Below are 14,459 nucleotides of genomic sequence, written 5' to 3'. Positions count from 1 at the left end.
TCATACAAAACCCAGTGTATATTGGTCACACAAAACCATGTGGGGATAGTGAAGCTCCCATTATTGATCAATTCTAAAAATTTTAGAACATCATATCAAAGATAACTTAAATCATTCCCCCCAGAATTGAGAATATAGGCTACTGACCTTGTCGCCGACTGGGAAAAGCAATGATTGTTGGATCTAGTCACCGTCCCTGTCAGTCTGGGGTGTATACCGGCCTGTTCTTTAACCTCAATTCAGAGGCCAGGTCTTAAAATAACGGCACTAGACCCGCTCGTGCACGATTTTCGGCGTACGACCTTCAGATGACAGAGATGGGTATTTAGATCCGGCTCGAAGGACCAATTGATAGAGGAATTAAATTCCTATATGTTTAATACCCAATTAAATTAATACACTTAGCCCATTTCTAAGGATTTGTAAGAAACTTATTTGCATAAAATGGGCGGAGACCAGTCTCAAAATCAAGCACTAGCGTTTACTCTCGAGAGTACTGAACATGATACATTTTACAACAGGTTATAAACTGAAAATGATGTCATTAGGTTTCAAACTGCCCCATCCCTCCTCCACTCCGGTACAATGGCAGTATAGTTCTTAAGCCTTCCTACATCGTCTCTCACCAATTTAGATAATTTATGACCAAGCCAAGGTCTTCCTGTGTAGATAAGCATTCTAGCAAGTCTGACGATAAGTTCATTAGTTTCTACCAAGGAACAGACAGTCATTGTTCTAATTCTTGATTATAATTACACACATTATATTCAGTACTAGGATTAAAATAAAATTCTTACATCTATACAGTAACATAATAGTATTCTGATTAGTCAGTCCTGATTGAAATGTATACATAATTTGTCATTATTGATTAAAAAAATCCCTTAACAGCAACCAACGTTAATATTCTCTTTTCCTCATCCTCGATTTGAACGTCAAAATGACATGTCAATCAGCATCAAACTGCCAGAAGCGAATTACATTTTGGGGTTGCACCTAGCCAGAGGGTTGTCCGGGGTGGCACTGGACACCCCTGACACCTGAATGCCACCCCGGATACCCCTCTGGCTCCGCACCTGTTGTGATACGGCCTGGATTCAAACAAGGGTGTCTGTAGTGATGCATCTAGCACTGAGATGCAGTGCCTTAGACCGCTGCGCCACTCGGGAGTCCTAGAGATGTAAATAAATGGTGTTTCTTTAAGAAGATGGACCTAGCTGACATGGACTGTTTCCTCACCTTATTCTCCTTGTGGTTATCCATGGTGGTTGGTTATTTACCTGGTAACAACAAGTGAAAACGAAACAAGAACTGAAGCACTCCTTGTCTTAGTCAATTAGCGACTGAACTAAATGGTGTTTCTTTGAAAAGATGGGCGTGTCTGATATGAAACATACATACAAGGGGAAAGAATCCACAGACACAGAGGCTGATTATCTTTCTGCACATCTCTTTATTTACAATGCTGGTTGCCATGGTTAACACAAACACAGGACATTAAGTTCTACCTGAATTGACTCAGAATAGTGACATTAGTAGTCCTACAGAGAGGTCAAACAGGTGTGTGTGTTAGTCAAATTACCCAGTGTCCACAGCAACACCATTGATGATTCTCTACTCCCAGTGTACGTGGTGTACTATGGTCTTAGCCCCCCCTCCCCCATTACCATTATTTACCATGACTTCTTTATGAAAAGTCATCTGACCATCGAGTCTTGAAGTGTTAATACTTTCTGGGTCTTGTCAGAGCTGGACATTAAAACTGGTTCTTCCCTCATTGAAATGGTGAAAAAAAGAACACACAGCTTTCACTTTCAATGAAGACTAAATGAATAAATGTTTAGAGAGTTAATGTATGATTTAATATGGCCTGTATCTCTGTATTACAGCACGTCAAATAAAGATGAGTGGAAACAGGAAGTGTGACTTCTTTCCCTAATGTGGACATTGGAGACATGCCTCTGATCATTCTCCTGTATAGATACTGTTCCTGTAATAGTGGAGACATGACTCTGATCATTCTCCTGTTTAGATACTGTTCCTGTAATAGTGGAGACATGCCTCTGATCATTCCCCTGTATAGATACTGTTCCTGTAATAGTGGCTTTTAGACTGGTCCTGTTACTGCTATGAATTGAATGTCACATTTCATATTTATCTTATCACCAGTTAGCAGAGTACCTTCCACGATGGGAGAAAATGAATTTCTCTACACAAATGGAACACCTGGACCAAATGCCCTGTATAAATTCTTGCACTTGATGTAGGAAACATTGTATGATCTATTGACAGTGAATGAATGCATTGATACATGCCTCTAACCACATAGAACATCTACAGACTGTGCATGGTGTCTGGGTAAAGAACAACACCTGATGGAACTACGGAAACTACACTGAAAAAAAATATAAACGCAGCATGCAACAATTTCAAATATTTACTGAGTTACAGTCCATATAAGGACATCGGTCATTTGAAGTACATTTCTTTTTTCCTAATCTATAGGTTTCACATGACTGGGAATACAGATGCTGTATGTGAAAGGGGGGTGACTAACTTTCTCATTCATCATTATTAACAATTAATTTATGATTATTCATAATCATGGTCGCATCCACATGAATGTAGAAGTGTTCAGAAATATCTATTCCTACTGACAATATAAGTGAAGTGACTCCAAAATGACAAGACATTATTCACCATTCAGTTTATATTGGGAAAAACATTCTAAAACACGAACAAAACAAGCTGCAAATGCATTCAACAAGTTACTAGAATGACAAACCTTATGGAATCAATCACTGCACGAAAGAATATGGGAGCAAATACTAAAGGTGAGATTGGCTATAAGACCAACAAAGTCCCCTGTCCCTGAGGTGAAGAGAACCCCTCCAGTCTATGGGTCTGGTCCCCTGACCAGGATGGAAACTAACCCCTCCAGTCTATGGGTCTGGTCCCCTGACCAGGATGGAAACTAACCCCTCCAGTCTATGGGTCTGGTCCCCTGACCAGGATGGAAAGTAACCCCTCCAGTCTATGGGTCTGGTCCCCTGGCCAGGATGGAAACTAACCCCTCCAGTCTATGGGTCTGGTCCCCTGACCAGGATGGATACGAACCCCTCCAGTCTATGGGTCTGGTCCCCTGGCCAGGGCCAGATATTAGGTAAGGGTGAAATCAATACCTCCACTCTTTCAGGTTGTTGAGGTCACATGAAGTACATGGTCCTCGCCTGCAAAGAGGACAACATCCAAGAAGTACTAGAAGTATGTGATCAGACAGAGAAAAAAAGAGGACATTGTCCAAGAGGTATTAGAAGTCTGTGATCCTCTACCACATATCTACAACACCAAATCCATGTGTATGTGTGTGTTTACAGCATCATACAATAGTAGAAACAGAATTATTAGTCAGTGTGTGTTTACAGCATCATACAGTAGCAGTAACAGAATGATTAGTGAGTGTGTTTACAGCATCATACAGTAGCAGTAACATAATGATTAGTGAGTGTGTGTTTACAGCATCATACAATAGTAGAAACAGAATGATTAGTGAGTGTGTGTTTACAGCATCATACAGTAGTAGAAACAGAATGATTAGTGAGTGTGTGTTTACAGCATCATACAATAGTAGAAACAGAATGATTAGTGAGTGTGTGTTTACAGCATCATACAGTAGTAGTAACAGAATGATTAGTGAGTGTGTGTTTACAGCATCATACAGTAGTAGTAGCAGAATGATTAGTGTGTGTGTGTTTACAGCATCATACAGTAGTAGTAACAGAATTAGTGAGTGCGTGTCAGATAAAAGATTCTTCTTCAACTGAACATGACCCATTTCTATGTACTGAACACAACCCCTATTACTGTCCTGTCATATTGTGATCAATATTAAAACATTTCCACCTCTCTTCTTCCATCTATTACTGTACTGTCATATTGTGATCAGTATTATAACATTTCCACCTCTCTTCTTCCATCTGGTTGATTAACCTTTATTAGTCACATCTGTCATATTGTTTCATTCAGTTGAATTGAGTTTATGCAGGAACAAGACTGTTGTGTCAAGAATTTGAAAAATAAACATTCTACAATATTTACAAACACCAAGAAGCCCAATAACAACAAGATCAATGATTTGCAAATGAAACCAGTTTTTACAATACAGTGTGGTGATTCATTCTATTAATAAATTACAATAGTTGACAATGTCTGTCAACTTCAATGGTGTTTAATTCATTAATATTTACAATCATATTTTTACACACTAGAGAGATATTCTACATTGTTGCTCCAGTGTGTCTTACTGAACATGACCCTGATTAGAGTGAAACATCATGTTCTGTTTGACACAGGGACCAACTGGCACAGGGACCAACTGGCACAGGGACCAACTGGCACAGGGACCAACTGGCACAGGGACCAACTGGCACAGGGACCAACTGGCACAGGGACCAACTGACACAGGGACCAACTGACACAGGGACCAACTGACACAGGGACCAACTGACACAGGGACACTGAGGAGTCATCCCAAACATACAACACTGGAAAGAGGGACTCAGTGAATGTGGAGGTGAATGTGTACAGGTGGGTCAGTGTGTCAGAGGAGGCTCTATAGAAGGACAGAGTGCCAGCTGGCCAGTCCAGATACTACACTCCTACTCTGTGGGAGCTGGAGGAGGGGACGTCTATGGTAATGCGTTTATTATTGTGCCAGGCAGTGTAACGGTTGTCAGAGCAGACCAGACTCCAGGACTTGTCATTGGCTCCAAGCCTACAGTCATTAACCCTTCCTCTCCTGCTGATTCCTTTATATGTCACTCCTATATCAGCACCTATCCCACTCCACTCTACCTCCCAGTAACAGCGCCCAGTCAGACCCTCTCTACACAGCACCTGGTACCAGTCCTCAAATCTCTCTGGGTGATCAGGATACGACTGCTTCTCTCTCCTGCATTGTCACCTTTCTGTTCTCCTCAGACAGAGAGAGGAGTCTGTTTACTGTGTTTGGGTCCAGTGTGAGATCACAGACATCTGATGGATGAAACCAGACACAATATTAGAAATCATCATCATTCACATTAGAATGTTAACTCACTTGTCACTAAATCATGTAATGTAGATGTTTCTAGGTATCAAAAGGAGAAGTTAAGGTAACTTGAGATTTGATGAATGATCATATGTTATACTGTATGGTAATATAAAACACACATATTCCCATTAATTAAACACACACACACACACACACACGAACATAAACACACATTTCTAATGTAACAAGAACACACAACACACACACACATTGTCAAGGCAACTCTTTGTAAACTTTGGTGTCCCTGATTTCGGCTTCTGTAGAACTACAGCTGACATTTAATATGACCAACCAACCAAAGTAGGTAATGATGGTGGTCTTTGACTTTGACTTAACTTGAATTAAGACTTATTCTTAGTCATATTCTTCACAGCAGTCAACACTCACATTTTCTAATCCCAGGTTTCATTGTGTTCTCTCCACCATGTTCCACACTGTAGCGGTAAGCAGAAGAACAGACAGTCATTGAGGGATACACACACACATACTAGACACACACACACACACACACTGGACACACTGGAAACACACAAACACACTGGAAACACACACACAGGACACATACACACACACACACACACACCTTTGTCCATGTGGCAGTAAGAATGTTTGTCTTAACTAGCCTGATAAGTCAAACATGTCTTATATGAACATTGACATAAACTCTCTACATACTTGAGTTTCTCCAGTCTGCAGTGTGGATTCTCCAGTCCAGAAGAGAGCAGTCTGACTCCTGAGTCTCCTGGGTGATTGTAGCTCAGGTCCAGCTCTCTCAGGTGTGAGGGGTTGGACCTCAGAGCTGAGACCAGAGAAGCACAGCCTTCCTCTGTGACTAGACAGCCTGACAGCCTGCAAAGAGTCAAATCATATTAAAATCACACTGCTATTCTTTGGTGGTGAAAATAGTGGCAATATATTTTTTCAACATATTCAGATACATCAGTGTCCTGAAACCTGCAATTTCTATTCATAAATTGTATCATTACTATAAATGACAAATTATCAAAGTATTGCTGTATAGAGAAAAATGTATAGTACAAATTTGAGTAGACTGCCTAGACCAGTTTATAAAGCAGTATCAGTCAAAAGACAGACAGTGAGGTATCAGATTTAGATTGTATTGAGTATACAGTCCACACCATAACTATTTTGACAGTGAAGCTAACATTTTAAATGTGGCTCTATTCTCCAACATTTTGGATTTGAGATCAAATGTTTTATACGAGGTGACAGTATATAATGTCACCTTTTATTTAAGGATATTGTTTGTGTGTCCATTGTTGACTTTTTAATTTTTTAAAATTTAACTAGGCAAGTCAGTTATTAGAAAACAAATTCTTATTTCCAATGACGGCCTACCCCGGCCAAACCCGGATGACGCTGGGCCAATTATGTGCCGACATTGGGACTCCCAATACCAGATGTGGATTCAAACCAGGGACTGTGTGGAATTCATCTAAATTGAGCAGTGGTGTAAAGTTCTTAAGTAAAAATATTACTTGGGTAAAAGTACTACTTGGGTAAAAATTATTTCAAGTAATACTTACTTTACTATTTTTATTTTTGACAACTTTTACTTTTACTTGACTACATTCCTAAAGAAAATAATGTACTTTTTACTCCATACATTTTCCCTGACACCCAAAAGTACATTTTGAATGTTTAGCAGGACAGAAAATGCTCCAATTCACACACTTATCAAGAGAACATCCCTGGTCCTCCCTACTGCATCTTATCTGGCAGACTCACTAAACAGAGAACATCCCTGGTCATCCCTACTGCCTCGGACCTGGAGGACTCACTAAACAGAGAACATCCCTACTGCATCTTATCTGGCAGACTCACTAAACAGAGAACATCCCTGGTTCCTCCCTACTGCCTCTGATCTGGAGGACTCACTAAACAGAGAACATCCCTGGTCCTCCCTACTGCCTCTGATCTGGAGGACTCACTAAACAGAGAACATCCCTGGTCATCCCTACTGCCTCTGATCTGGAGGACATATTCAACACAAATGCTTTGTTTTTAAATGATGTCTGAGTGTTTGAGTGTGACCTTGGCTATCCATAAATTATAATAAGAAAATTGTGCTGTCTGGTTTGCTTAATATAAGGACTTTGAAATTATTTATACTTTTTTTGATACCATAATACATTTTTTCCAATTACTTAAAACATTGTTTCACCTTTATTTAACTTAGCAAGTCAGTTAAGAACAAATTCTATTTTACAATGACGGCCTACCAGGAACAGTGGGTTAACTGAAATCACTTAGAATGTAAGTGTTGCCACCCTGGGATCACTACTCACTACTCAGAAAGCACCCTGGGATCACTACTCACTACTCATAAAGCACCCTGGGATCACTCACTTCTCATAAAGCACCCTGGGATCACTCACTTCTCATAAAGCACCCTGGGATCACTCACTTCTCATAAAGCACCCTGGGATCACTCACTACTCATAAAGCACCCTGGGATCACTCACTACTCATAAAGCACCCTGGGATCACTCACTACTCATAAAGCACCCTGGGATCACTCACTACTCATAAAGCACCCTGGGATCACTCACTACTCATAAAGCACCCTGGGATCACTCACTACTCATAAAGCACCCTGGGATCACTCACTACTCATAAAGCACCCTGGGATCACTCACTACTCATAAAGCACCCTGGGATCACTCACTACTCATAAAGCACCCTGGGATCACTCACTACTCATAAAGCACATGTACAACTTTTACTAATAAAAAACTAAAAACATACCGTCAAATACTGTCATACCGTCCACATACTTTGGCCATGTCGCCCAAACTTAGTCTGTGTGTGTTCTTTGAGTGATACACATGCACACTGGATACACACAGACACAGGAAACACACACACAAACACAGGGCATACACACATGACACACACACACACACACAGTGGAGACACACGCAAAACACACACAGTTCAAAATGCTGGAGCATAGCACCAAATGTAAAACTGTAAGTTTCACTGTCCAAACACATATGGTGTGGACTATGTGTGTCTGGTAAACACATGTGGATCTGGTGAACAGTTTTCACTTGTTGACCAACTACAAGAATACTGACCTCAGAGTCTCCAGTTTACAGTGGGGATTCCCCAGTCCAGCAGAGAGCAGCTTCAGTCCTGAATCCTTCAGGTCATTGTTACTCAGATCCAGCTCTCTCAGGGGTGAGGCGTTTGAACTGAGAACTGAGGCCAACACTTTACAGGATGTGTCTGTGAGTTTACAGACAGTGAGTCTGCCAACACAGAAGAAATACAATGACAGACAGGTTGTATTAAAATGTTACACTGTAACCTGTGCGCAAATAATGTGCTGGGTTTGACCTCAGAGCTGAGACCAGAGAAGCACAGCCTTCCTCTGTGACTAGACAGCCTGACAGCCTGCAAAGAGTCAAATCATATTAAAATCACATTGCTATTCTTTGGTGGTGAAAATAGTGGCAGTATATTCTTTCAAAATGTTCAGATATATCAGTGTCCTGAAACCTTCCATATCTATTTATAAATTAATGTATCATTATTATAAATTATCATAATATTACTTGTAGAGAGAAAAATGTTTATGTTTAGTACGAATATTTGACTAGACTGACCAGACCAGTTTAAAAATCAGTATCAGTCAAAAGACAGACCGTGAGGTGTCAGATTTAGATTGTATTGAGCATACAGTTCACACCATATCTATTTTGACAGTGAAGCTAACATTTTAAATGTGTCTCTATACTATAACATTTTGGATTTGAGATCAAATGTTTCATATGAGGTGACAGTATAAAATGTCACCTTTTATTTGAGGGTATTTTCATAGATACAGTGCCTTGCAAAATTATTTTTCCCACTTGGCGTTTTTCCTATTTTGTTGCATTACATGTCATTTAAATTGATTTTTATTTGGATTTCATGTAATGGACAAACACAAAATAGTCCAAATTGGTGAAGAGAGAAGAAGAAAAAAAAATCTATTAAAAACAGAAAAGTGGTGCGTGCATATATGTATTCACCCCCTTTGCTATGATCTTTGATCTGGTGCAACCAATTACCTTCAGAAGTCATATAATTAGTTAAAGTCCACTTGTGTGCAATCTAAGTGTCACATGATCTCAGTACATTTACACCTGTTCTGAAAGGCCCCAGAGTCTACAACACCACTAAGCAAGGGGCACCACCAAGCAAGCGGCACCACCAAGCAAGCGGCACCACCAAGCACCACCAAGCGGGCACCACCAAGCAAGGGGCACCACCAAGCAAGCGGCACCACCAAGCAAGGGGCACCACCAAGCAAGGGGCACCACCAAGCAAGGGGCACCACCAAGCAAGGGGCACCACCAAGCAAGGGGCACCACCAAGCAAGGGGCACCACCAAGCAAGGGGCACCACCAAGCAAGGGGCACCACCAAGCAAGGGGCACCACCAAGCAGCACCAAGAAGACCAAGGAGCTCTCCAAACAGGTAAGGGACAAAGTTGTGGAGATGTACAGATCAGGGTTGGGTTATGAAAACAACAAAGACACCAAAGATAACCCTGAAGGAGCTGCAAAGCTCCACAGTGGAGATTGGAGTACCTGTCCATAGGACCACTTTAAGCCGTATACTCCACAGAGCCGGGCTTTACAGAAAAGTGGCCTGGAAAAAGCGATTGCTGAAAGAAAAAAAATAAGCAAACACATTTGGTGTTCGCCAAAAGGCATGTGGGAGACTCCCCAAACATATGGAAGAAAGTACTCTGGTCAGATGAGACAGAAATTGAGCCTTTTGGCCATCAAGGGAAACGCTATCATCCCGAGAACAACATCCCCACAGTGAAGCATGGTGGTGGCTGCATCATGCTGTGGAGATTTATTTAATCAGCAGGGACTGGGAAACTGGTCAGAATTGAAGGAATGATGAGATGGCGCTAAATACAGGGAAATTCTTGAGGGAAACCTGTTTCAGTCTTCCAGAGATTTGAGACTAGGATGAAGGTTCACCTTCCAGCAGGACAATGACCTAAGCATACTGCTTAAGCAACACTCGAGAGGTTTAAGGGGAAACAATTAAATATCTTGGAATGGCCTAGTCAAAGCCCAGACCTCAATCCAATTGAGAATCTGTGGTATGACTTAAGGATTGTTGTACACCAGCAGAACCCATCCAACTTTTTTTTTTTTTGTATTTTTTATTTAACTAGGCAAGTCAGTTACAAACAAATTCTTATTTACAATGGCAGCCTAGGAACAGTGGGTTAACTGCCTTGTTCAGGAGCAGAACGACAGATTTTTACTTTGCCAGCTCCGGGATTTACTCTAGCAACCTTTCGGTTACAGGCCAAAGCTCTAACCACAAGGCTACCTGCTGGTTACAGGCCCAACGCTCTAACCACGAGGTTACCTGCTGGTTACAGGCCCAACGCTCTAACCACAAGGTTACCTGCTGGTTACAGGCCCAACTAGGCTACCTGCCGCTCCAACTTGAAGGAGCTGGAGCAGTTTTACCTTGAAGAATGGGAAAAAATCCCAGTGGCTTGATGTGTCAAGCTTATAGAGACATATCCCAATAGACTTACAGCTGAAATTACTGCAAAAGGTGCCTCTACAAAGTATTGTCTTTGGGGGGTGAATAGTTATGTACGCTCAAGTTTTCAGTTTTTTTGTCTTATTTCTTGTTAGTTTCAGAATCAAAAATATTTAGCATCTTCAAAGTGGTAGGCATGTTGTGTAAATCAAATGATACAACCTCCCCCCAAATAAATGTTTATTATATGTTGTAAGGCAACAAAATAGGAAAAATTCCAAGGGGTGAATACTTTCACAAGATACTGTATCTGTTTCACAATTTAGAAAAATGTAAGCACTTTATGTATCTAGTCCCCCTATTTGAAGAACTCATAAGTATTCTAAACAATTCACTTATAGTGGTGAACACCAACTACAGGAATACTGACCTCAGAGTCTCCAGTTTACAGTGGGGATTCCCCAGTCCAGCAGAGAGCAGCTTCACTCCTGAATCCTTCAGGTCATTGTTACTCAGATCCAGCTCTCTTAGGTGTGAGGGGTTTGACGTCAGAGCTGAGACCAGAGAAGCACAGCCTTCCTCTGTGACTCCACAGCCTGACAGGCTGACAAACAGATCATCATGATTTCACAAACACTGTTCATTTAACGAGTAGTGTTGAAGGACAACGGCAGATGCATTTGGTTTATTTTCTCTAACAACATATATATTCATCTTCCGCATTGTATGGTCATGTTATACTAATGTGAAAATCAATGCATTTCTTCCTGATGATTAGTTCTTATAGGTAATTTGACGTACTCATAGAACAGCTCTGGAGGCTTTGACCACTGGCAGCAGCCTCAGAAGACCTTCCTCTGATCTGGAGTATTTCTTCAGGTCAAACACATCAAGCTCCTTTTCTGAAGTCAGCAACACAAAGACCAGAGCTGACCACTGTGCAGGGGACAGTTCTTCACTGGAGACACTTCCTGATCTCAGGAAGTTTTGGATCTCCTCCACGAGAGAATGGTCATTCAGTTCATTCAGACAGTGGAACAGATTGATGCACCTCTCTGGAGAGGGATTCTCCCTGATCTTCTCCTTGATGTACTTGACTGTTTCTTCATGGCTCTGTGAGTTGATTCTTGTCTTTGTCAGTAGACCTCGTAAGTAATTCTGATTGGACTCCAGTGAGAGGCCCAGAAGGAAGCGGAGGAAAGATCCAGGTTTCCTGTCTCACTTTGTAAGGCTTTATCCACAGCACTCTTATAGAAAGTAACTTCAGTCTTGTCTTTTGTTTGAAGTTTGTCTATTAGATTCTCATTGTTGTTGATGAATGAGAGGAACACATATACAGCAGCCAGACACTCCTGAATGCTCAGATGAACAAAGCATTACACCTTGTCCTGGTACAGCCCACATTCCTCTTTAAAGAGTTGTGTGCACAATCCTGAGTACATGGAGGCTTCATTGATATCAATGTCAGCCACTTTCAGGTCTTCTTCATAGAAAATCAGATTGCCATTCACAAGCTTTTGAAAAGCCAGTTTTCCCAGTGACAGAATGCTTTCTTTATTCCAGTGTGGACCTCTCACTTCCCAAGATACTTTTCATTCTTCTGTTTGGTATGAAACACCACAAGGTGTGTGTACATCTCAGTCAGAGTCTTGGGCATCTCTTTTCTCTTATGTTTCAGCATATGTTCAAGGACTATTGCAGAAATCCAACAGAAGACTGGAATGTGGCACATGATGTGGAGGCTCCTTGATGTCTTTATGTGTGAGATTATTCTGCTGGCCAGGTCCTTATCACTGAATCTCTTCCTGAAGTACTCCTCCTTCTGTGGGTCATTGAACCCTCGTACCTCTGTCACCTGGTCAACACACACTGAAGGGACCTTATTGTCTGCTGCAGGTTGGGTTGTTATCCAGATGAGAGCAGAGGGAAGCAGATTTCCCTTGATGAGATTTGTCAGCAGAACATCCACTGAGGTTGACTCTGTGACGTCCCAACAGATCTTGTTCTTCTGGAAGTCTAGGGGCAGTCGGCACTCATCTAGACCATCAAAGATGAACAGAACTTTGTACTTGTTGTAGTTGGAGATTCCTGATTGTTTGGTTTCCATTGAGAAGTGATTGAGAAGTTTAATGAAAGTGTGTTTGTCCTCTTTCATCAAATTCAGCTCCCGAAAAGGGAATGAAAATACAAATTGGACATCCTGATTTTCTTTTCCTTCAGCCCAATCCAGAATGAACTTCTGCACAGAGACTGTTTTTCCAATGCCAGCGACTCCCTTCGTCAGCACAGTTCTGATAAGGTTGTCTTGTCCAGTTAAGGGTTTGAAGATGTCGTTACATTTGATTGGAGTCTCTGGTCTTGCTTGTTTCCTGGTTGTTGTCTCAATCTGTCTCAGCTCATGTTCATTATTGACCTCTCCTGTTCCACCCTCTGTGATGTAGAGCTCTGTGTAGATCTTATTGAGAAGTGTTGGGTTTCCTTGTTTAGCGATCCCCTCAAATACACATTGAAACTTCTTCTTGAGATTAGATTTGAGTTCACGTTGGCAAATCACAGCAAGCTCATCTGAATCTAGAAATAAAACAGAGAATATTAACATTACGTCTGTTTTAATGACTACAGTATTGTAGGACTGTTATAAAGTTTTAAATGATAATAATTTATTATCTTTAACTGACTGTATAAATGTGTAAATGTTTTCATAATGCATTACAGACTGGTGTGACTGATTATATTATTATTGATGGTATTATTAATGTTGTCTTTCTCTCTAAATTAATCACCACAACACATCCCTGCTGCTACTTGATGAGGCCACTAGGTGTTGTGTTAAGGCTGCTACAATATCATTGAGTTACACAGCTACTTTAGCTACAGCGTTTAAATGTTATAAAACAGCATTCATCATGAGGCAGACAGCTCTTACATTTCTCCAGTGTGTCAGCAAGCTCCTTCTGGTTCATTTTCCTCAGGATGTGCAGTGTGATCTTCAGAGCCCCCTCTCTGGCACTGCTCTCCTGCTTCTCATCTTCAGCATCCACCACTTCCTGCTTCTGACTCTCAAAGCCTTGTGGGAGTTCTGGACTAAGAATCCTCTTGAACATCTTCAGCTCGTTCTTCACAAATGTCATAATTTTCTCTTCAAGCAACTGAAATAAATCAAGTAAATGAGTTAAGCAAGAGAATAAATGCTTTCTCATTAACACATTAATGAATGATTGGCAGATCAACTTTTCTTGAGGTAAACAAAAACAAATGTACATAACAGGACCACATATACTGAAAATGGAGGCCAGGTCTGTTTGATGACTCTTGGAAGACTGACCACTGAGAATCTCTGACTGTGATCTCACCTGTTGGTTTCTGTGGACAAAACATGAGATTACATCTCCTCATCCAGGGAGTGCACACGCACACACACACACACACACACACACACACACACACACACACACACACACACACACACACAGAGGGAGGGAATGTTGTGTTTGTTTAATATTGTTTTAGGACTATGAAAAATGGACAAAATGATTAGCCTATGGATTATGAAAACAAACAAAAAGAAATGGGAAGATGGGAGAGGAGAAATGACTAGAGACAGTGTTGTTTAACTCACTGATGATGACCCATGAGTTCTTCTTACCTTTGTTCAGTAGAAAAGTCTCCCTCTCTAAACTTCATAGGATGATCCATAGAGCAGTCACTCTTCATGGACACACAGCTTGGTACAGGGGAGATTGTCTCTGTTGTGTTGAAGCCCAATCAAGCAGGAGAGACCAAACATTACATCTGTCACGTTCTGACCTTCATTTCCTTTGTTTTGTCATTATTTAGT

The 14,459-nt window shown here is 41.1% G+C and overlaps 1 pseudogene; it reads right to left on the bottom strand.

Moving 5' to 3' along the window:
- Positions 1 to 2,690: 2,690 nt before the first annotated feature.
- LOC112251567 overlaps positions 2,691 to 14,459 on the bottom strand; it is a 30,084-nt pseudogene continuing 18,315 nt past the window's right edge.

The sequence above is a fragment of the Oncorhynchus tshawytscha genome, linkage group LG09 (assembly GCF_018296145.1).
Source record: "Oncorhynchus tshawytscha isolate Ot180627B linkage group LG09, Otsh_v2.0, whole genome shotgun sequence".
Classification (NCBI taxonomy): Eukaryota; Metazoa; Chordata; class Actinopteri; order Salmoniformes; family Salmonidae; genus Oncorhynchus; species Oncorhynchus tshawytscha.
The sequence above is the reverse complement of the archived record's forward strand: the minus strand, read 5'-3'. Positions and strand labels throughout refer to the sequence as shown.